Genomic DNA, 25972 nt, shown 5'->3' on the forward strand with positions numbered 1-25972 from the left:
CATTCATGGGAGTCCAAGACTCAATTCTGTTGTTTGGAAGTCCAAATCTTAGCAACAACGGAGAAGTCAGAATTTGTCCTGCAGCCCTGACACTTTAGTGTTCAACCCATATCTCGAGTTCTGAAGTCCAAATGCATCGATTTTTTTTTGTTGGAAAGCTGAGACAATTTCATATAACTTTTATGGGGACAATCTGTTCAAATTCTGACATTAGCAATGATGTTTTGTTCAGACAAGAAGATAAGGATTGTCACCAAGTCAAGATGTGGCCACCCACTCAACAATTAGTCATCAAATCAATAGTTTCAAATTTTGGCCTATAAAAGGAGGCATTTGCAATGCATTTAAGCATGGTTTTCACATCAAGATCATGCTCTCTCTCTCTCTCTCTCTCTCTCTCTCTCTCTCTCTCTCTCTCTCTCTTTGTGTGTGTGTGTAATGCTTAAGTTTTATTTATAGTAATCTCTTGTTTATGCTTTTCATTTCCTCTCCTTTACTTAGTTAACTTATGTCTTATTTATGTTTTTATCTTGTTTATTTATGTTTCTCTTCTTCATTATGTTTAGCTAAGTTTATTATGTCAAGGTGAAAAAGGTTACACTAATGGTGTAAGAATAAGTATAGTGTAAACTCAGCATGAACTTTAATGTTTAATACTAACATGTTTTATATTTGTTATCTTGTTCACTTTTAATACTTTGCTTGTGAAATGGTTAATCTAGATTTATGTTGTATAACCCTTGGTACAACAAATACTTGGCACTTTTATAGCTCAAACCGTATGGTATAACCGACACATGTGCTATGAAAGGAACTTGATTTGTTGTTAATATAAGTTATAATCATGAATGCCTGACAACATTTACAAGTATTAGCATTATTCCAATGAGATAACTAATGTAATCATGTTAACAATTTATAATCTGATTGAAACGTCCTTTGTGTGTGGTTTCCAGTTGAATAATAAGAGTTTATACTATACTTGTTTGAAATACCATTAGTGGATCCTCTAACCTTGACAATTATTTTTATCATTGTTTAATCCTTATATCAATATCGCATCTCAAAGCTCTCTTTATTATTATTATTACTATTACTACTATTGCTATTATTATTATTATTATTATTATTATTATTATCATTGTTGTTGTTGTTATTGTTGTATTATTGTTATTTATAATTTATATAGTTAACCTCCCTATGGTTCAACCCCAGTCTTGCCGGGTTATTTATTACTTCGACACTCCTGCACTTGGGAGAAGACATCAATCTTTTGGTCGTGTCAAGTTTTTGACGTCGTTGCCAGAGAGGTAAATTCTTGTATAAATTAGAATATTTATTTTATTTTCTCTTTTCACTTTTCACTTTTCTTGTATCTAACTTTGTTTCTTTTGTTTTGTTTCTTTTTCTTTTGTTTTCTTCTTCCTTTTATTCTCTTCGTGCATATGCATGACAGTTTGGTCACGTACATTAAGTGGTAAACTTTGTAGGGTATCCTTATCATTTTCAGAAAATATGGCCGAAGAAGATAATCAGTCGCTTCATAATGAGAATAATGAGAATAATCATCATGTGAGAACACTTAGATACCACATGAATCCCACAAGAACAAGTGCACCCTCATGCATAGTTTTTCCCCCTAATGCATCTCATTTTAATTTTAAGTCAGGCATTATTCAACTTTTACCTTCTTTCATGGCTTAGTTTTAGAAAATCCATACTTGTATTTAAGGGAATTTAAGGAGGTCTGTAACACCTATAATAACTTAAATTATAGTATGAACACCATTAGATTAAAGCATTTTCCTTTTTCATTAAAACATAAAGCTAAAACATGGCTACAAAATTTGAGACTAGGATCCATTTGTGTTTGGGATGAAATCCAACAACAATTTTTAAAGAAGTTTTTTCCATCTCACATAACAAACTCTTTCAAAAAACAAATCATCACTTTCACTCAACAACTAGGAAAAACATTTTACCAATGTTGGGATAGGTATCGAGACTTGCTTAATAATTGCCCTCATCATGACTTTGAAACATGGAGATTGATTTTATATTTTTATGAAGGGTTAACACCTAGAGATAGGCAAATGATTGAATTGATGTGCAATAGAACTTTTAAAGCTAAAGACCCTAATGAAGCAATGGAGTACCTAGACTTGCTAGCTGAAAATGCTCAAAATTGGGACACTATAGGCACTTATGAGGCACCAAGTAAAACCCAACCTCATACATCTAGTGGAGGTATGTACAACCTTAGGGAAGATCATGATCTCCAAGCCAAGTTTGCATCTTTAGCTAAAAAAGTCGACGCACTAAAATTGAAAACGAGTGGTAAATTAAAATCTGTTCAAGACATTGGGTGTTAAATCTGTGAAACCAATGAATACTCAACCAATGACTGTCCAACTTTGCTTTCTTTTAAGGAATGTCTCCATGAACAAGCCTATACTTTAAACAGTTTCCAAAGGTCCAATCATAACCCATACTCGCAAACATACAACCCTGGTTGGAGAAATCACCTAAATTTCAGTTGGAAGAGTGATAACAATAATGCACAAACTTCACAGCCACCGTTTCAAGCACACCATAATTTTCAAAATTCTCGTGGATATGCACCTCTTTATGCTCCACCTCCTAGAAGAAATCTTGAGGAAACATTGCATGCATTCATTGAAAAGCAAGAGACAATCAACACTCAACTTGCTCAAAGCATGACAGATTTTAAAGATACTCTTGCAAAATTGACATTTGCTCTTAGTTTTCAAAAGAAAGGTAAGTTTCCATCTCAATCACAATAAAATCCAAAGGGGCAATACAATGCAAATGCAAGTAGTTCTGGAAGCCAACACATGGATCAAGTCAAATCAGTCATTACTCTTCGTAGTGGTAAGGTTATTAAAAAGCCCATTCTTGAACCTTGTGAGAATGATGATGAGTCAATCGCTGAGGGTAAGGAAGGGGTTGAATCTGAACATTGCAAAGAAAAGACCGATTCCAAAACAACACTTCCATTTTCTTATGCCATGACCAAACAAAAGAAAGTCAATCACAATTCTAAAATCTTTGAAACTTTCAAACAAGTAAGGATCAATATACCTTTGTTGGATGCTATGAAACAGATACCTTCTTATGCTAAATTTTTGAAAGATCTGTGCACTGTGAAGAGAAAACTGAATGTGAAAAAGAAAGCCTTTTTAGCCAAACAAGTATGTGCTATTTTTCAAAACAATAATGCTTTGAAATATAAAGACCCTGGTTGTCCTACAATTTCCTGCTTTATTGGAGAACATAAAATTGAAACAACTTTACTTGATCTTTGAGCTAGTGTGAATTTACTTCTATATTCAATTTTTCAAAGTCTCAATCTAGGTGAGTTAAAACTAACTTCTGTAACTCTTTTACTAGCCGATAGATATGTAAAAGTGCCTAGAGGAATAGTTGAAGATGTGTTAGTGCAAGTCGATAAATTCATTTATCCTATGGATTTTATTGTCTTAGACACACAACCTGTTGAAGCATGTAACTCATTTCTTGTTATTTTAGGACGTCCGTTTCTTGCGACTTCTAATGCATTGATTAATTGTAGGAATGGACTGATGAAGCTATCATTTGGAAACATGACATTGAAGATGAATATTTTCAATAATTGCAAACAACCTGGAGAGGATAATGATTCACAGGAAGTAGATGTTATTGAAGAATTAGTTTATGATCAATTTGAATCTACCGCGAGTAAAACAAAATTTGACGAATATGCAGATTTGCAAATGATTTATTCACAGGAAGAAATCAAGGACAAGAAAGGCACCAAAAATGTTGTCGCAGATCATTTGTCAAAATTGACAATAGATTCGACGTCTGACGTCCCACCAATCGATGATTACTTTCCTGACGAATCCTTACCTTCTCTTAGTCTAATGCCTTGGAGATGAATATTTTCAACATTTACAAGCAACTTGGAGATGATAATGATTTGCAAGAAGTGGATTATATTAAAAAATTAGTTCATGATCAATTTCAAAGCATTTCTAGTGAAACTGAGATTGATGAATCTGAGGATTTGCAAATGGTTTATTTTCAGGAAGAATCAAAGGCAAATAGTTGGATACCAAAAATTAAGGAATTGCCACCACGATCAATTGAGTCCATACCTTTAAGTGTTCAATCACCAAAACCTGATTTGAAGCCATTACCATTCAATCTCAAAAACTCATTTTTGGGAGAAAATGTAACTTTTTCGGTAATAATCTCTTCCAAACTTAATGCACATCAAGAAGGTAAGTTATTACAGACTCTGAAAATGCACAAAAATGCATTAGGATGGACCATAGTTGACATGAATTAGTCTTTTGATTTGCATACACGAGATTTATTTGGAGGAAAATGTTAAACCCTCTAGAGAAATGCAACGAAGGCTTAATCCTAATATAAAAGTAGTGAAAAATGAAGTCACTAAGCTTATAGATAATGGAATCATTTATCCTATTTCTGACAGCAAATGGATAAATCTTACCCAAGTTGTACCCAAGAAGTTTGGAGTCACTATGATGACAAATGAGAAAAATGAGTTAATTTCAACTAGGACTATTACTGGTTGGCGTATGTGCATTGACTATAAAAAACTTAATTCAATGACTAGAAAAGATCATTTTCCTTTACCTTTCATGAATCAAATCCTAGAAAGAGTTGCAGGTCATGAATTTTATTGTTTCCTAGATGGCTATTCAGGTTATAACCAAATTGAAATTGCATTGGAAGATCAAAAGAAGACTACTTTCATATGTTTATTTGGTACTTTTGCATATCGAAGGATGCCTTTTGGATTATGTAATGCACCGGCTACGTTTCAAAGATGCATGCTCAGTATATTTAGTGATATGGTTGAATGTTTTCTTGAAATTTTTATGGATGACTTTTCTGTTTTTGGCGATTCATTTTATGATTGTTTGACTAACTTAGAAAAGGTTTTGCGTAGGTGTGAAGAGAAGAATCTTGTACTGAATTGGGAAAAATGTCACTTTATGGTAACAAACTGCATTGTACTTGTCACATTGTTTCATCGAAAGGAATTAAGGTTGACAAATCTAAAATTAAGTTAATTGCTAACTTGCCAACACCAAAATCTATTAAAGATGTTATATCATTCTTAGGACATGCTGGTTTTTATAAAAGGTTCATCAAAGATTTTAGTGTAATATCTAAGCCCTTGAGTAACCTTCTAACAAAGGATAATATTTTGAATGGACTGAACATTGTGAAGAAGCCTTTGTTAAACTAAAAAACGTGCTTACTTCTGCTCCTGTCATTCAACCTCCTGATTGGTCACTACCTTTGAAATAATGTGTGACGCTAGTGATTATGTCGTGGGTGTTGTCTTGGGACAAAGAAAAGATAAGAAACCTTATGTGATTTACTATGCAAGTAAAACTTTAAATAGTGCTCAAATGAATTACACCACCACTGAAAAAGAATTACTTGCAGTAGTATTTGCATGTGAAAAATTCAGGTCTTATCTTATTGGCTCACCTGTTGTTGTTTTTAGTGATCATGCAGCATTGAAATATCTTCTTTCTAAGAAAGATTCTAAGGCTAGATTGGTGCGGTGGATTTTGTTACTTCAAGAATTTGATATCACAATCAAAGACAAGAAAGGCATTGAAAATGTTGTTGCAGATCATTTGCCAAGATTGACAACAGATTCGAGATCTGACATCACACCGATTGATGACTACTTTCCTAATGAATCTTTACTTTCCATCTCTACAATGCCTTGGTTTGCTAATATTGTTAATTTTCTTATTTCAGGACAATTTGCAGCTCACTGGAGTACCCAAGACAAAAGAAAGTTCTTGAACGAAGTGAAGAACTTTTATTAGGATGATCCTTATTTATTCAAATATTGTCCTGATCAAATATTTTGAAGATGCATTCCTGACAATAAGATAAGTAGTGTCATTAAATTCTGTCATTCTGAGGCATGTGGGGGTCATTTCTCATCAAGAAAGACAATTGCAAAAATCTTACAAAGTGGATTTTACTGACCCACCATGTTTAAGGACTCAAATGTATTTTGCAAGACTTGTGAAAATTGTCAAAAGTTGGGATCTATTTCAAAACGTAACATGATGCCTTTAAATTCTATTCTTGTCATTGAGATATTCGACTGTTGGGGTATAGATTTCGTGGGTCCATTTCTTCCATCATTTGGTTTCTTGTACATATTAGTCGCCGTAGATTATGTTTTAAAATGGATACAAGCAATTCCAAGTCGAAACAATGACCACAAAATAGTGATAATTCTTGAAAGAAAATATTTTGAGTCAATTTGGAATCCCTCGAGCCATGATAAGTGATGGTGGAACACATTTCTGGAACAAGCCATTTGAGTCTTTAATAAAGAAATATGGAATCACACACAAAGTTGCCATCCCTTATCACCCTCAAACAAATGGACATGTAGAACTTGCTAATAGGGAGATCAACCAGATCTTGGAGAAAATAGTAAACCCTAATAGGAAAGACTGGTCTTTAAGACTTAATGATGCACTTTGGGCTTATCGAACTGCTTATAAAACATCATTAGGTATGTTACCTTATAGACTAGTCTATGGAAAACCTTGGCACTTGCCTGTGGAACTTGAACATAAAGCTCATTGGGCTATTAAAGCTTTCAATTCAAACCTTGATGATGCTAGTTAGCTGCGAAAATTACAAATAAATGAGTTTGAGGAAATAAGAAACGATGCATATGAAAATTCAAGAATTCATAAAGCAAGAATCAAAGAGTTTAATGACAAGAAAATACCGAGAAAAACATTCAATGTTGGTCAAAAAGTCTTGCTTTATAATTCTCGACTCCATTTATTTCCTCGAAAACTAAGACCAAGATGGAGCGATCCTTTTATTGTGAAACATGTGTATCCATATGGGGCCTGTGATATCGAGAATCCAAAGAATAACAATGTTTTCAAGGTAAATGGACATCGTTTGAAAGTTTACTTTGACAATTTTTCAGTTGAAAATGACTCTATTGAATTGAGTGATCCTATATATAAAGATTGATTCTTTTTCTCACATTGTTTTGTGTTTCGTTTTGGTGTAACTTTTGTTATGCTAGTCTCTCTCACCTTGGTCAATGGCGGATAACGGTATTCCGTGACTTAAGTTAGTTCTTTCAGTTTCCTATAATAACTTATATTTGTATATATATTTGTGCAATTCTTTGCTTTTTCTCCTTTCTTTGAATCTCTTCTCCATTTCTCATTTGAAAATGGATAACACTCTTGAAAAATTGAAAAAGTATTTTCCCGTTTTACCTCCAAATGCAATTGCAAAAAATTTACCGTGCTAGGTGTGCAAGAATCTGTTAATGAATCATGGAATTCCTAAATATATTCGCTGGCTGATTGAAGCAAAGGTCCGATTATCAGGTTAGTCCTCCAATTCTTTCACTTCATACATGCCTGGAACAGGTAAAAGTACTTTTGCAAAGAAACGTCGTGCAAAATAACTGAAAGTCTGTCATAGATGTGCCAGATGGACTTGTAATGCAACATGTCGTTCTTTAGGAATGGTATCTGTAAACTGTGAAGATAAAATACAATTCATTAGGATGGCCTGTCTTTAGATAATCTTCTATTGACTCTTGAGATGCATCCTAGTGGAGATGTGCATTGTGCAATTCATGATTTTTTGCCACAATTCCATAAAGAACATGACCGACTTAGTCTTGGGAATCTAACTATAAAAGACCTTGTTTGCTAGTTTTAAAGAAAACTAGATGGGAAGCCTATCCTCGACCCATAGAGGGCGTTTAAGCCGTTCTTAGACATAAAACCAAGGGAAGATGTGAGCCACAATCACAACTACTTGTACATACACATGCTTTTTCAAAATAAATAAATAAAGAGAGAGAGAGAGAGAGAGAGAGATAGAGAGAGTGAGACTCCAGCTGACCTACATATAGGTGGTATGATTGCATTTTCAATTTCTCATCTATAAAATCTTCTCTTCCTTCCCTTCATTTCTACTCAATCCATACATTCAACAGATATATAAGTGTGTAGAAATGGCATGTTCCTTAAGTCATCACATAAGAAATATTTGTGTTTTCGGTGGATCTAGTCCTGGAAAAGAGAAAGAGTTTTTAGAATCAGCAAATCATCTTGGTCGGGTACTAGCTGAGAGAAAAATTCATTTAGTGTATAGGAGAGGCAGCCTTGGGTTAATGGGGGGTTTGTCAATAACTGCATTTTTAGGAGGTAGTCAAGTTTTGAGGGTCGTCCCCAAAGCTTTAGCAAAAGGGGACATCGTTGGAAAAACAATTGGAGATGAACTACAGGCTCCACAATGTCTGATCGAATGAATGCAATGTTTAACCATGTTGACGCCTTCATTACCTTACCAGGTGGTCTGGGTACATTGGAAGAGATCTTTCATATTTCCTCTTGGGCCCAATTGCACATTCACCATAAACCTATAGGTTTGTTCAATGTTAATGGTTTTTATGATAATTTGTTGTCTTTTCTTGATCAAGTTGTGGAACAGGAATTTCTAACATCTTTATGACGACAAATCATAATCTCTGTTGCTACTGCTGAACAATTGGTTGACCAACTACAATCTTTCATCCCTGTAATTGATCCATCCATGAGTCGTATAAATTGGTCAACTAGGTAGGAATTTCTGGACAATCAAGACGCCACAGAATTGCTCTTGGGCTTGGGGAAAGATTCTAAAGCTCAGATCCTTAGCATGGCCGAAGATGAAGTACATCATAGGAGATCGAATGACAACCTCTCTATGGTTTGACAATTGGCATCCTCACAGCCCACTCGCGGATTCTTACGGGGAAAGATTCATCTATGATTCAGGTATGGCCAAGAACGCGAAGGTGAATGTGCTAATTCATAACTCAGAATGGAAAACTCCTACCACCCAAGCTATTGGCTGGCACCCCATTATAGAAGCTATTCCTTCCAATTCTAATCCTAAAATGGGGCAAAAGGATGAGATAGTTTGGTTGGATTCGCCAAATCACAGATTCTCGATCAAAGTAGCTTGGGAACAACTAAGACGTCATCGTTAGATGGTTGAATGGCATGACATTGTGTGGTTCAAGAATGTTGTTCCAAGACATTCATTTCTTCTATGGATGACTGTCCAACAGAAACTCACAACTCAAGATAAACTTCATCGGTTTGGTATACATGGTCCCAATAGATGCTCGCTCTGCCTCCGCAACAATGAGGATCACAACCACTTGTTCTTTGAATGCTCCTATACTAAAGCGATCTGGTGGGATGTTTGTGACAGATGCGACATTCCAAGAATGACAAAAGGCTGGGATGAATGGATTCGATGGGCCACTGTCTCTTGGCATCGCAAGAGTTTCGTCAATTTTTCTCGTAAAGTGAGTTTTGCAGCTACAGTGTATCATGTATGGCAAGAACGGAATGCAAGGATCTTTGCTGGAATGTCTAGAACTTCGAATTTGGTCTTTAATCAAATCGAATGTATCATTCGTGATAAGCTTGATTTGATGAGGAATGTCGCACCAACAAATGAAAACAAAAGGATCCAACGAGCTTGGAGGGTGAATACCATAGATTCTTAATTTGTTAGTTAGCTGGTTGTATTGGTTCCCCTAACGAATCTAGTGAGGTTTCAGTTTTATGGTCGGTGGCTAGCCTGTAGCCATATGTTGTTTTATGTTTATGTTATCATTGTAAATCTGGGGTATGCCCCTTATAATGTTTGTATCTTCTTTTTTTAATACATACGTCAACTTACCAAAAAAAATAAATTGGTCAACTAAGGAAAGCCATAAAAAACTTAGATTGGATTTGAGCCTTTGTTTGTGAAACCTTATGTCTTTTAGTTTTATTAATAGCATAGTATTTTGTTTTTTGTTTAAGTGTGTTTCAGGTGATGTCTTCTATACTCTATCTTTATACCTTATGATATTTAGGACAATGTCTCGTTTTGGTTGGGGGGAAAGGGTAGTAGTTGACATTAAAAAAAACTAAAAAAAAAAACTAACTTACTAACTGTTTTTGCTATTATTAAAACCATTTGACAAAATTTTTATTAGGATGATGGTAGAGTAAGAAGGAATTTTATTGACTCTTGAGACGCATCTTAGTAAATAGTCTTATCAAGGTCTATCAGAATACATCTTAAAATATTCAGGTTTATAAACTCTCGCATTGTTATCACTTGATTCTGCTCATATACTCATTTAACAAGTATTCTTAGACTTTTATTTTCACACACACACTTTAACATATGATTATGGGTTGCATATTTGATTATTACATTATTTATGTTCTTTTGTTAAAGGTAACAACTAAGGGAAATAGTCTTATCAAGGTCTATCAGAATACTTCTTAAAATATTCAGGTTTACAAACTCTCGCATTGTTATCACTTGATTCTGCTCCTATACTCATTTAACAAGTATTCTTAGACTTTTATTTTCACACACACACTTTAACATATGATTGTGGGTTGCATATTTGATTATTACATTATTTATGTTCTTTTGTTAAAGGTAACAACTAAGGGAAAGGGATAGTATCTAATTTGCACAAAAAAAAAAGATAATGTTGATGATAATAAAAATGAAGATAACGGTTTCGTAGCCTTCGTAACCTAAGCAATTAAGCCAGAAGGGGTGTTTTAACACCTAATACCCTAAAGTCAACTGACTTGGGAGCTATTGGCCCAACGCTTGTTACATAGGTTAAAGAGAAAAGCTTAAGAGAATCAAACATTGCACTATCTACGTATCAGTATCTGCAACCCGAGTTATTAGGCTCATAGGGGTGTCTCAACACCTAATGCCCTAAGACCAACTGGTCTGGGAGTCATTAGCTGAAAGCTCGTTACATGGGTTAAAGATGCATTGTTTTTTTAAGTTATATGTATATATGTTTTTTTTAAAAAAAGATAATAATCTCAATCCAAGGAAGTTAACCTTAAACATTAGAACAAAATATTGTTTTCTTCCAATAAAAGCCCCGTCATCTATGTTTTCATACATTGAGCACATAAAAAAGAAGGTTTATTAATATTTTTTTAAGAGGTATTGAGCAGATATATAAATTTAATGAGAGTTTGTTTATTTGGATAAATTAATGGAAGTTAAATGATGAATGCCTTGCTTTGTGGAATTTGCAAATTGTTTTTCTATTTTAACGCTTTGATTAGCAGGGACTAGTAATAAGCTGGTTAGGGGGTGTGATTAGTACTTAAAAGTGTATTTTTATCAAGGTTTTATATCATCATTGTGCACTTGAAGTATCAATAACTCCGTAACTAAAGCATGTTTTATAATAACAAATCTGATACTATAAGATACCTTTAATTTATGGTAAATGTTCATCTTAAATGCAGGCCTATCACATAAATCAAAAGTTTGATTGATGACTTGAGAAGACAAAGAGAGAGTTAAGTGACACGATCAAAGAGTTGATGTCTTATCCCAAGTGCAGGAGTGTCAAAGTAATAAATAACCCGGTAAGACCGGGGTCAAACCATAGGGAAGTGTATTATATAAAGTATAAATAATAATAATAATAATAATAATAATAATAAGAACAACAACAACAATGATGATAATGATGGTGATGGTGATGATGATGATGAGTTAAAGAGGACTTTGAGATGTAAAGATAAATGTAAAGATTAAACAATGATAATAACAAATGTCAAGGTTAGAGGATCCACTAATAGTATTAGAGATAAGTAAAGTATAAACTCTTTATAAATTATCAACATAATCATATTAATCATCTTATTTACGTAACACCATACTTATAAATTTTATCAGGTATGCATGATGCTAACTTATGTTGACAACAAATCAAGTTCCTCTCATAATAACGATGTCGGCCGAAGACTATGAAGGATCAAGTATTTGATGTACCAAGTGTTATACAACACAAATCTAGATTAAGCATTTAACAAGCACGGTATTAAGAATTAATAACATAAAAATGATAAGACATGTTAATAGCAAACTTTCTTGGATATAAACATTAAAGTTCATGTTGAGTTTATATTATACTTATCCTAACACTATTAGTGAAACCTTTTCACCTTGACATAATTAACTTAGCTAGACATTATGAAGAAGAAAAACATAAATAAACAATATAAGAACATAAACATGATATAAGTTAACTAAGTATAGTAAAGGAAATGAAAAGCATGAACAAGAGATTAATGAAAGCAAAACTTAAGTATTACAAAAATATAAAGAGAGAGCAAGAACATGATCTTGATATGAAGAACCAAGATTCCTAAATGAATGGAAAATGCCTTCTTTTATAGGCTAAAATTCAGAACTATTTAGTTGGTAATTGATTATTGATGTAGTGACCAATTATTGATTTAGTGGACTTGGTGGACAACAGCACTCAAGCATTTTGGCTGGATAAATTGACATTGATGCAATCAGAATTTGGTAAAGTGTTCTCATGAAAGTTGTTCGCAATCATCTTATCTTTCCACCCATAAAATTTCAGAGTATTTGGATCACTATAGCTCGAGATATGGCTAAAATACTGAGTAGTGCTGCTGGTGGACGTGGTGGATAGCCCTTAAGCTCTTGTCTGGATGAAATGTCATTGTTTCCATCCGAATTTGAGCAGGTCTTCTTCATGAAAGTTGTTGGAAATTGTCTTTTCCTTCCACCCACCACATTTCACATCATTTTACCTTCTAGACCTCCAGATATGGGTAAACTTCTGAGCAGTGTTTGGGCTGGATTGCAGGACAGATTCTGACTTCTCTTTTGTTACCAAACTTTAGATTTGAAAATGGCAGATTTGGGTCTTCCACTATTCATGATTATAGGCCTATTTCTTATCTTTCTATCCATATAAATTAAACTGAAATCCAAGATCTATAGCTCCAGATATGACCCGATAACTGAACAGTGTTCCAATTTCAATTGAATCAGTATCTCCTTTCTAAGCTTCGCCTTTTCTTTGTCCTTTCACTTTCAATAGCTAATCATGTCAATCAATCCTTTGAATTGTGAGATATGCCTGCATTTGAAATGAGCATTTATCATAAATTAAAGCTATCTTATATTATCAGACTTGTTATTATAAAATATGCTCTAGTTAAGGAGTTATTGATACTTCAAGTGCAAAATGATGATATAAAACCTTGATAAAAATGCGCTTTTAAGTACTAATCACACCCCCCAATCAGCTTATTACTAGTCCTTAGTAATCAAAGCGTTAAAATAGAAAAACAATTTGCAAGTTCCACAAAGCAAGGCATTCATCATTTAACTTCCATTAATCTATCCAAGTAAACAAACTCGCATTAAATTTATATATATATGCTCAATACCTCTTAAACAAAATATTAATAAACCTTCTTCTTCTTCTTTTTATGTGCTCAAATGTATGAAAACATAGATGATGGGGCTTTTATTGGAAGAAAACAATATTCTGTTCTAATGTTTAAGGTTAACTTCCTCGGGTTGGGATTATTATCCTTTTTTTTTTATATATATACATATAACTTAAAACACAATGCATCTTTAACCCATGTAATGAGCTTTCGGCTAATGACTCCCAGACCAGTTGGTCTTCGGGCATTAAGTGTTGAGACACACCCCTTCGAGCTTAATAACTCGGGTTGTAGATACTGATACGTAGATAGTGCAATGTTTGATTCCCTTAAGCTTTTCTCCTCAACCCATGTAACAAGCGTTGGGCCAATAACTCCCAAGTCAGTTGACTTTAGGGTATTAGATGTTAAAACACCCCTTCGAGCTTAATTGCTTAGATTAGGGAGGCTACGAAACCACACTTATCTACGTTTTTATTATTATTATATATTTTTTTTCATTTTTTTTGTTTTTTTTTGAATTATATACTATCTCTTTCCCTTAGTTGTTACCTTTAACAAAAGAACATAAATAATGTAATAATTCAATGTGCGACCCACAATCATATGTTAAAGTGTGTGTGTGAAAATAAAGGTTTAAGAATACTTGTTCAATTAGTATATAAGCAGAATCAATTGATAATAATGCGAGAGTTTGTAAACCTGAATATTTTAAGAAGTATTATGATAGACCTTGTTAAGAATGTTTACTAAGATGCGTCTCAAGAGTCACTTTAACAAAAGAACTCCTTGACTCTGCCATCTTAGTAACAACGGTTTTGCAAATAGAAAACATAGTCAGTTATTTATTTTTTATTTTTTTTAGTATCAATCAACTACTACCCTTCCCCCCAACCAAAACGAGACATTGTCCTCAATGTCCTAAGGTAGAAAGATAGAGTATAGAAGACATCACCTGAAACAACGAACACTGACAAACCTGAAACACACTTAAACAAATATAAGAAATGACAAAACAAAATAAGATGCTATTAATAAAACCAAAAGACACAAGGTTTCACAAACGAAGGCTCAAATCCAATCTAAGCTTTTTACGGCTTTCCTCAGTTGACCAATGTATGCGACTCATGGAGGGATCAATCATAAGGATGAAAGATTGTAGTTGGTCAATCAATTGTTCAACAGTAGCAGCAGAGATTATGATTTGTCGTGCCGAAGATGTTAGAAATTCCTGTTCCACAGCTTGATCAAGAAAAGACAACAATTTATCGTAAAAACCATTAACATTTAACAAACCTATAGGTTTATGGTGAATGTGAAGTTGGGCCCAAGAGGAAATATGAAAGATCTCTTCCAATGTGCCCAGACCACCTAGTAAGGCAATGAAGGCATCAGCGTGTTTAAACATTGTATTCAATCATTCAGACATTGTGGAAACTTGTAGTTCCTCTCCAATTGTTTTTCCAAGGAGGTCCTGTTTTGCTAAAGCTTTGGGGATGACCCCCAAAACTTGACTGCCTCCTAAAAATGCAGCTATTGACACACCCCCCATTAACCCAAGGCTGCCTCCACCATACACTAAATGAATCTTTCTCTCAGCTAATACATGACCAAGATGATTTGCTGATTCTAAAAACTCTTTTTCTTTCCCAGGACTGGATCCACTGAAAACACAAATATTTCTTATTTGAGGACTTGAGGAACCTGCCATTTCTACACACTTCGATATCTGTTAAATATGTGGGTTGAGTAGAAATGAAGGGAAGGAAGAGAAGATTTTATAGATGAGAAATTGAAAATGCAATCATACCATCTATATATAGGCCAGCTGGAGTCTCTCTCTCTCTCTTTTAAAAAAAGCATGTGTATGTACAAGCAGTTGTGATTGTGGCTCACATCTTCCCTTGGTTTTACATCCAAGAACGGCTTAAACGCCCTCTATTGAAAATGCAAGGACTCACCTGATAATCGGACCTTTGCTTCAATTAGCCAGCGAATATCTTCAGGAATTCCATGGTTCATTAACAATCGCAATCTTGCACATCTAGCATGGTAAACTTTTGTAATCGCATTCTTAGGCAGAGCAGGAAAATACTTTTTCAATTTTTTTTAGATGAGAAGTGGAAAACAGATGCAAAGAAGGGAGAAAGAGCAAAGAATTGCACAAATATATACACAAATATCAGTTATCATGGGAAACTGAAAGAACTGACTTTAAGAGTCATGGAGTACCGTTATCCGCCATTTGACCAGGGTGAGAGAAACTAGCAAAACAAAGATCACACCAAAAAGAAACACAAAAACAATGTGAGAAAAAGAATCAATCTTTATATACAGGATCACCCAATTCAATAGAGTCATTTTCAACTGAAAAATTGTCAAAGTAAACTTTCAAACGATCTCCATTTACCTTGAAAACTAATCCATTCTTTGGATTCTCAATATCACAAGCCCCATATGGATACACATGTTTCACAATAAAAGGACCGCTCCATCTTGATCTTAGTTTTCCATGAAATAAATGGAGTCGAGAATTATAAAGCAAGACTTTTTGACCAACATTGAATGTTTTTCTCAATATTTTCTTGTTATGAAACTCTTTGATTCTTGCTTTATGAATTCTTGAATTTTCATATGCATCATTTCTTATTTCCTCAAGCTCATTTATTTGTAATTTTCGCAGTTGACTAGCATCATCAAGATTTGAATTGAAAGCTTTAATAGCCCAATAAGCTTTATGTTCAAGTTCCACAGGCAAGTGACAAGGTTTCCCATAGACTAGTCTATAAGATGACATACCTAATGATATTTTATAAGCAGTTTGATAAGCCCAAAGTGCATCATTAAGTCTTAAAGACCAGTCTTTCCTATTAGGGTTCATTGTTTTCTCCAAGATCTGTTTGATCTCCCTTTTAGCAAGTTCTACTTGTCCACTTGTTTAAGGGTGATAAGGGGTGAATACCATGTATGGCAAGAACGGAATGCAAGGATCTTTGCTGGAATGTCTAGAACTTCGAATTTGGTCTTTAATCAAATCGAATGTATCATTCGTGATAAGCTTGATTTGATGAGGAATGTCGCACCAACAAATGAAAACAAAAGGATCCAACGAGCTTGGAGGGTGAATACCATAGATTCTTAATTTGTTAGTAAGCTGGTTTTATTGGTTTCCCTAACGAATCTAGTGAGGTTTCAGTTTTATGGTCGGTGGCTAGCCTGTAGCCATATGTTGTTTTATGTCTCTGTTATCATTGTAAATCTGGGGTATGCCCCTTATAATGTTTGTATCTTCTTCTTTTAATACATACGTCAACTTATAAAAAAAAAAAGGGTGATAAGGGGTGGCAACTTTGTGTGAAATTCCAAATTTCTTCATTAAAGACTCAAATGACTTGTTGCAAAAATGTGTTCCACCATCACTTATCATGGCTCGAGGGATTCCAAATTGACTTAAAATATTTTCTTTCAAAAACTTTATCACCGTTTTGTGATCATTGTTTTGACTTGGAATTGCCTCTATCCATTTTGAAACATAGTTTACTGCGACTAATATGTACAAGAAACCAAATGATGGAGGAAATGGACCCATAAAATCTATACCCCAACAGTCAAAGATCTCAATGACAAGAATAGGATTTAAAGGCATCATGTGACGTTTTGAAATAGATCCCAACTTTTGACAATTTTCACAAATCTTGCAGAATGCATGCGTGTCCTTGAACATGGTGAGCCAATAAAATCCACTTTGTAAGATTTTTGCAGTTGTCTTTCTTAATTAGAAATGACCCCCACATGCCTCAGAATGACAAAATTTAATTACACTACTTACCTCATTGTCAGGAATGCATCTTCGAAATATTTGATCAGGACAATATTTGAATAAATAAGGGTCATCCCAATAAAAGTTCTTCACTTCGTTCAAGAACTTTTTTTTGTCTTGGGTGCTCCAATGAGCTGGCAAATGTCCTGAAACAAGAAAATTAACAATATTAGCAAACCAAGGCATTGTAGCAACAGAAAGTAAATATTCATCAGGAAAGTAATCATTAATTTGTGTGATGTCAGATGTGGAATCTATTGTCAATCTTGACAAATGATCCGCGACAACATTTTCGGTGCCTTTCTTGTCTTTGATTGTGATATCAAATTCTTGAAGTAACAAAATCCATCGCATCAATCTAGCCTTAGAATCCTTTTTTGAAAGAAGATATTTCAAAGCTGCATGATCACTAGAAACAACAACAGGTGAGCCAACAAGATAAGATCTGAACTTGTCACATGCAAATACTACTGCAAGTAATTCCTTTTCAGTGGTAGTATAATTCATTTGAGCACTATTTAAAGTTTTACTTGCATAGTAAATCACATAGGGTTTCTTATCTTTTCTTTGTCCTAAGACAGCACCTACGGCATAATCACTAGCATCACACATTATTTCAAAAGGTAATGACCAATCAGGAGATTGAATGACAGGAGCAGAAGTAAGCAAGCTTTTAAGTTTAACAAAGGCTTTTTCACATTGTTCAGTCCATTCAAAAACATTTTCCTTTGTTAGAAGGTTGCACAGTGGCTTAGATATGACACTAAAATCTTTGATGAACCTTCTATAAAAACCAGCAAGTCCTAAGAATGATCTAACATCTTTAACAGATTTTGGTGTTGGCAAGTTGGCAATTAACTCGATTTTAGATTTGTCAACCTCAATTCCTTTCGATGAAATAATGTGACCCAGTACAATGCCGTTTGTTACCATAAAATGACATTTTTCCCAATTCAGCACAAGATTCTTCTCTTCACACCTGCTCAAAACCTTTTATAAGTTAGTCAAACAATCATCAAATGAATCTCCAAAAACAAAAAAATCATCCATTAAAATTTCAAGAAAACATGCAACCATATCACTAAATATGCTAAGCATGCATCTTTGAAATGTGGCTGGTGCATTACATAATCCAAAAGGCATCCTTCGATATGCAAAAGTACCAAATGGACATGTGAAAGTAGTTTTCTCTTGATCTTCCAATGCAATTTCAATTTGGTTGTAACCTGAATAGCCATCTAGGAAACAATAAAATTCATGACCTGCAACTCTTTCTAGGATTTGATCCATAAAAGGTAAAGGGAAATGATCTTTTCTAGTCATTGAATTAAGTTTCCTATAGTCAATGCACATGTGCCAACTAGTAATAGTTCTAGTTGGAATTAACTCATTTTTCTCATTTGTTATCACAGTAACTCCAGACTTCTTGGGTACAACTTGGGTAGGACTTACCTATTTGCTGTCAGAAATAGGATAAATGATTCCATTATCTAGAAGCTTAATGACTTCATTCCTCACTACTTCTTTCATATTAGGATTAAGCCTTTGTTGCATTTCTCTAGAGGGTTTAGCATTTTCCTCCAAATAAATCCTGTGTGTGCAAATCAAAGGACTAATTCCTTTTATGTCAGCTATGGTCCATCCTAATGCATTTTTGTGCATTTTCAGAGTTTGTAACAACTTACCTTCTAGATGTGCATTAAGTTTGGAAGAGATTATTATTGGAAAAGTTTAATTTTCTCCCAAAAATGAGTATTTGAGATTGAATGGTAACGGCTTCTAATCAGGTTTTGGTGGTTGAACGCTTGAAGGTACAGACTCAATTGATCGTGGTGGAAACTCTTCTATTTGTGGTCTCCAATTACTTGCCTTTGATTCTTCCTGAAAATAAACCATTTGCAAATCTTTATATTCATTAAACTCAATGTCACTGGAAGTAGTTTGAAATTGATCATAAACTAATTTCTCAATAAAGTCTACTTCCTGTAAATCATTATCATCTCCAGGTTGCTTGCAAATGTTAAAAACAATCATCTCTAATGTCATGTTTCTAAATGATAACTTCATCAGTCCATTCCTACAATTAATCAATGCATTAGAAGTTGCAAGAAACGGACGTCCTAAAATAACAGGAATTGAATTACATGCTTCAACAGGTTGTGTATCCAAGACAACAAAATCCACAGGATAAATGAATTTATCAACTTGTACTAACACATCTTCAACTATTCCTCTAGGCACTTTTACAGATCTATCGGCAAGTAAAAGAGTTACAGAAGTTGGTTTTAACTCACCTAGATTGAGACTCTGAAAGACTGAATATGGAAGTAAATTCACATTAGCTCCAAGATCAAGTAAAGCTCTTTCAATTTTATGTTCTCCAATAAAGTAAGAAATTGTAGGACAACCAGGGTCTTTATATTTCAAAGCATTATTGTTCTGAAGAATGGCACTTACTTGTTTGGCTAAAAAGGCTTTCTTTTTCACATTCAGTTTTCTCTTCACAGTACACAGATCTTTTAAAAATTTAGTATAAGAAGGTACTTGTTTAATAGCATCTAACAAAGGTATATTGATCCTTACCTGTTTGAAAGTTTCAAAGATTTCAGAGTTGTGATTGACTTTCCTTTGTTTGGTCATGGCATGAGGAAATGGAAGTGCTGGCAGGGAATCGGTCTTTTCTTTACAATGTTCAGATTCAACCCCTTCCTTACCCTCGGAGATTAACTCATCATCTTTCTCACAAGGTTCAAGAGTGGGTTTTTCAATAACCTTACCACTGCGAAGAGTGATGACTGATTTGACTTGATCCATGTGTTGGCTTCCGGAACTACTTGCATTTGCATTGTATTGCCTCTTGGGATTTTGCTGTGGTTGAGATGGAAACTTACCTTTCTCTTGAAAACTGAGAGAAGATGTGAATTTTGCAAGAGCATCTTTTAGATCTGCCATGGTTTGAGCATTTTGAGTGTTGATTGTCTCCTGCTTTTTCAATGAATGCATGCAATGTTTCCTTAAGATTTCTTCTATGAGGTGGAGCATAAGGAGGTGCATATCCATGAGAATTTTGGAAATGATGGTGTGCTTGAAACGGTGGCTGTGAGGTTTGTGCATTATTGTTACCACTCTTCCAACTGAAATTTGGGTGATTTCTCCAACTAGAGTTATATGTTTGCGAGTATGGGTTATGATTGGGCCTTTGGAAACTATTTAAAGCATGGGCTTGTTCATGGAGGCATTCTTTGAAAGAAGGCAAAGTTGGACAGTCATTGGTTGCATGTTCATTCATTTCACAGATTTGACACACAATGTCTTGAACAAATTTTGATTGACCACTCTTTTTAAATTCAAGTGCCTCGACTTTTCTAGCTAAAGATGCAAATTTGGCTTGGAGGTCATGATTGAAATGTCCTTTGTGTGTGGTTTCCATTTGAATAATAAGAGTTTATACTATACTTGTTTGAAATACCATTAGTGAATTCTCTAACCTTGACAATTATTTTTATCATTGTTTAATCCTTATATCAATATCGCATCTCAAAGCTCTATTTATTATTATTATTACTATTACTATTAGTATTAGTATTAGTATTATTATCATTGTTGTTGTTGTTGTTGTATTATTGTTATTTATAATTTATATAGTTAACCTCCCTATGGTTCGACCTCGGTCTTGCTGGGTTAGTTATTATTTCGACACTCCTGCACTTGGGAGAAGATATCAATCTTTTGGTCGTGTCATCTATCTTGGTAAAATCATAGTCATAGCTCAAAGCCACGCTTAATCCATCCTCACAATCAAAATCAAAAGCTTGTTGCACACACTTATCAACTTGGTCATAGCATGTAATAGAATAAACATTGTTGTATGGATATTTCATTGCATCATGAAAATTAAATTCAATCCTTTTATCTCCTACTTCCATGGACAAAGTATCCTTACCACAATCAATTTTTGTATTGGCAGTTTTCAAGAATGGTCTCTCAAACAATATAGGAGTGTTATCATTTGAGGAATCACAAGAATCACGCTCCATATCAAGAATATAAAAATCACATGGAATAACCAAACTATCAATCTTGACTAGGACATCTTCTATCACATCAAGTGGATAAACAAAACTACGATCCGCAAGTTGTATTACAATATTAGTTTTATTCAAATGCTCCAGACTAAGAAAATCATAAACATGTTTAGGCATAACATTAATGGATGCACCTAATTCGCATAAGGCTCTTTTAAAACTAGCATTACCAATAACACATGGGATAGTAAACGCAACTAGGTCCTTTTGCTTCAAAGGCATATTCTTTTAAACAACAGGAGATATAACTTCACCTATACTTATAATTTTGTAGCCTTTGAGCTTGTAGGCTCTCTTGGGAGTACACAACTCCTTCAAAAATTTAGCAAACTTGAGAATTTGCTTGATAGTATCGATCAAAGGAATGTTGAGTTTCACTTTCTTAAAAGCCTCTAAAATCTCTTTTTTTTTGTCCTTTTTTTTAGACTTGGAAGAACTTAAAGGAAAGGGTGGAATTGTTTTAAAACTGGAATTCAATGAGTTAGTACTTACTTTTGGAGTGTTGATCGGTTTTACAATTTGTGGAGGAAAAGGATGTTTCTTTTTTTTTGGTAAGTTGACGTATGTATTAAAAGAAGAAGATACAAATATTATAAGGGGCATATCCCAGATTTACAATGATAACAAAAACATAAAACAACAGATGGCTACAGGCTAGCCACCGACCATAAAACTGAAACCTCACTAGATTCGTTAGGGAAACCAATACAACCAGCTAACTAACAAATTAAGAATCTATGGTATTCACCCTCCAAGCTCGTTGGATCCTTTTGTTTTCATTTGTTGGTACGACATTCCTCATCAAATCAAGCTTCTCACGAATGATACATTCAATTTGATTAAAGACCGAATTTGAAGTTCTAGACATTCCAGCAAAGATCCTTGCATTCCGTTCTTGCCATACATGATACACTGTAGCTGCAAAACTCAGTTTACGAGAAAAATTGACGAAACTCTTGCCATGCCAAGAGACAGTGGCCCATTGAATCCATTCATCCCAGCCTTTTGTCATTCTTGGAATGTCGCATCTGTCACAAACATCCCACCAGATCGCTTTAGTATAGGAGCATTCAAAGAACAAGTGGTTGTGATCCTCATTGTTGCGGAGACAGAGTGAGCATCTATTGGGACCATGTATACCAAACCGATGAAGTTTATCTTGAGTTGTGAGTTTCTGTTGGACAGCCATCCATAGAAGAAATGAATGTCTTGGAACAGCATTCTTGAACCACACAATGTCATGCCATTCAACCATCTGACGATGACGTCTTAGTTGTTCCCAAGCTACTTTGATCGAGAATCTGTGATTTGGCGAATCCAACCAAACTATCTCATCCTTTTGCCCCATCTTAGGATTAGAATTGGAAGGAATAGCTTCTATAATGGGGTGCCAGCCAATAGCTTGGGTGGTAGGAGTTTTCCATTCTGAGTTATGAATTAGCACATTCACCTTCGCATTCTTGGCCATACCTGAATCATAGATGATGAATCTTTCCCCGTAAGAATCCGCGAGTGGGCTGTGAGGATGCCAATTGTCAAACCATAAAGAGGTTGTCATTCCATCTCTTATGATGTACTTCATCTTCGGCCATGCTAAGGATCTGAGCTTTAGAATCTTTCCCCAAGCCCAAGAGCAATTCTGTGGCGTCTTGATTGTCCAGAAATTCCTACCTCGCAACAGATTGGATCTTATCCAAGTAGACCATATTGAGCCATCTGAGTCATTGCAAAGGATGTTTCTTCTTTATACTCAATTCAATTTCTATCTCCTCTTCTTCCTCCATCTCAATTTGTTTCGACCTTTGCTCTTGAAGTTCTTTCTCACTTCGCAGCGTTATCACATTAACATTCTTTTTTGGATTCAATGCTTGGGAAGGCAACTTTCCATTCATTTGGGCCTCCAATTTCCCTACACTTGAAGCTACTTGCCCCATTTGCTTCTCTAAGTTGTGAATGCTTGACCTTGTTTCCTATTGAAAAGACATGATATTTTGTTGTAATATTACTATATTAGAAGCCAAGGTTTTCATCATCTCACGAAGATTATCACTCGATGACTCCATAACATTGGAATTTGTGAATGCAGGGGGCTGTCTCGCTTGATAATTCTATTGGGACTGAAATCCATGGGAATGGAACTGTCGGCCTTGATTGCCTTGTTGAGACGGGTTCCCATAACATAAGTTTAGATGATCTCTTCATCTGGGATTGTACATGTTGGAAAAGGAATCATACTTACGCTGGGGCTGTCTATTGAATGCTCCATCAACTGCATTAGCTTGTTCAATGTAATCTTTGTTGGGCACATATCCGAAGCATGTCCTTGTAAAGAGCATATACTACAAACCTTTACCTGCTGTACATTGCCATAAGCCAAAGGACGCACAAGAGAAGTAAGATCATTAACTTTATTCTTAAGGTTAGAAAAACTTACCTCATTAACTCGTTTGTTTGGGAAATCTCCACGCGTGCCAAATTGTTTCGGGTTGGCTGCCATATTTGAGATCAATTGGCGTGCAACCTCGAGTGTCTTATCTACCAATGCCCCTCCACTTGCCGCATCAATGATACTACAGTCAATAGGCATCAGTCCTTTATAGAAATATTGAATCAACAGCAGATCGAGTATCTGATGATAAGGGCATTAAATGCACAGTTACTCAAATCTTTTCCAATACTTAGAGAGTGTCTCCCCATGAGATTGCCGAATCCCATATATTTCTTTCCTTATGTTAGCAACTCGATATGCTGGGAAATACTTTTCAAGAAAAATCTTCTTCATGCCATTCCAAGTCCCAATGGAATTTAGGAGAATAGAGAAAAATCATTCCTTTGTTGCCCCTTTTAAAGAGAAAGGGAAAGCTTTCAACTTAACCTGTTCTTCGTCAACTCCATTTAGTTTCATGCCAACACAAACCATGTGGAACTCCTTGAGATGATTATGAGGATCTTCTCCGGCAAGTCCATTGAATATTGGCAGTAGATGTATAAAACAAGACTTGAGCTCGAAGGTGGCATTGTTTCCATGTTTATACACAATGGTTGATTCTCTATGTTAGGAGCAGCGAGCTCCTTGAGTGTCTGTTGTCGTGCAACAACCATGGTGTTGACGCGAGCTTCCTTTCATAACCTGCGTAGAGTGTTTTCTATTTCATGATCTACATACACTTGTCTCTAGTTAGTAGAATGGGTTACATGCATAAATCGTCAAGAAACCTGATGTAACCATATTATTCGATAGTTCAAGCACATTTAACTAGTGTTTGCCTATGTTTTATATATAAAATGCCTTGATATTCTTTATTTTATGTTTTGAAGGCACTTTTGGATGAAACATGTAAAAGGAGTAAATTGGAGGTAGTTCGTAAATTAGACCTTTAATTGATGTTTTGTGCAGAGCGTGACTCTAGAGGTCAAAATGAAGTGATTCTAGTGGCATTAAAAAGATAACATCCACACCTTTCTAGAAATATAAAGCCAGAAAATAAAATAATGAAGGGCATGGAAATCATAGCCTTCAAAGTCAAATCTCGCAATCTGCCAATGTTGACCTTTGACCATTTCAACTTGAACATTTGAGCTACAGAAGTCCATTAGATGCAGAATTAAATTTTTTAGATTTCTAACTCAAAGAACTAACGCTCAAAATTTTAGTGAAAAAAATGTCATATGAGGGAGATATGATTTTTCAAAGATGACAACTGAATTCTGCCAGCAAAAAGGTTTCGTGAAGAAACGAGTCTAAATTACGTTCTGAAGCATTTAAACTGACATCCAAGTTTTTATTTCAGAAATTTAGCTCCTCTAAGTTAAATCGTGAAGATTTCATACAAGGCTATTTCTCTATTTTTAGGAAAATAGTTATTGAAATACTTAAATATAAACTGTCTACTTAAAGGAGGACTATTTTGTAAAATAGAGACTAGGGTTTTCTAGGATATAAAAAGAATAAGAGAAGAAAAGGCAGAGCAGCCAGCCGAGAGAGAAAAAATGCCCCTTCTCTTCCATAAACCCGAAATTATGCATTCTTTTTTCTTTTTGATTAATTGTTCAATAGATATGCAAGGCTAAACTCTTTTTCTTGGTTGCAAGGACATAAAAACCTTCAGATTTCAAGAACTGTGAGATCTATGTTACCCTTTTCTTTTTAGTTTATATGATGAATGAATATGTTTGTTCTCCTATGCTTATTTCTTATGATTGTTTATTTTAATTGCTAGAGCGGACTCTAAGTTATTATTATGAACAATCTATTGCTAAGTTTGCTATCAAAACTAGAGTTGTGGTATAAAAACTTGTGAAGCAACTGAGATTAATAATTATGGCGGATCCAGATTAGTAATCTTAGGGAGAACATTCGATTGATCAAATCAAACATGAACTGCGGACAATTATGTTGGCTAGGTTAATCAACTCATCTAGTTCTAAAGGCTGTCACTGAATTAAATTACTAGTGCGGACACCGTAGTTGTTTGATGGTTAGCATTAGTTATACAACGGATTTGTTAACTAATCAACATAAGAAAAGATAGATATTCAGAGTATAAATTGACGTCTCGTTTCTGTGATCAATTCTGATTTTTGTAGGTGGATGTTTATTTGCGACCAAGGTTTGTTCTCTTGATAATTTTCTGATTTTATTTAATTTTGCTTGATAGTTTTCTGTTTACTTTTGCTTTAGCCTAGATAAC

At 34.7% G+C, this 25972-nt stretch overlaps 1 pseudogene; it reads left to right on the top strand.

Annotated features, from left to right (window-relative positions):
- LOC133681228 (uncharacterized) overlaps positions 1-23538 on the top strand; it is a 109779-nt pseudogene extending 86241 nt beyond the window's left edge.
- The last annotated feature ends 2434 nt before the right edge of the window (positions 23539-25972 follow it).

This window comes from Populus nigra, chromosome 1 (genome assembly GCF_951802175.1).
Source record: "Populus nigra chromosome 1, ddPopNigr1.1, whole genome shotgun sequence".
Classification (NCBI taxonomy): Eukaryota; Viridiplantae; Streptophyta; class Magnoliopsida; order Malpighiales; family Salicaceae; genus Populus; species Populus nigra.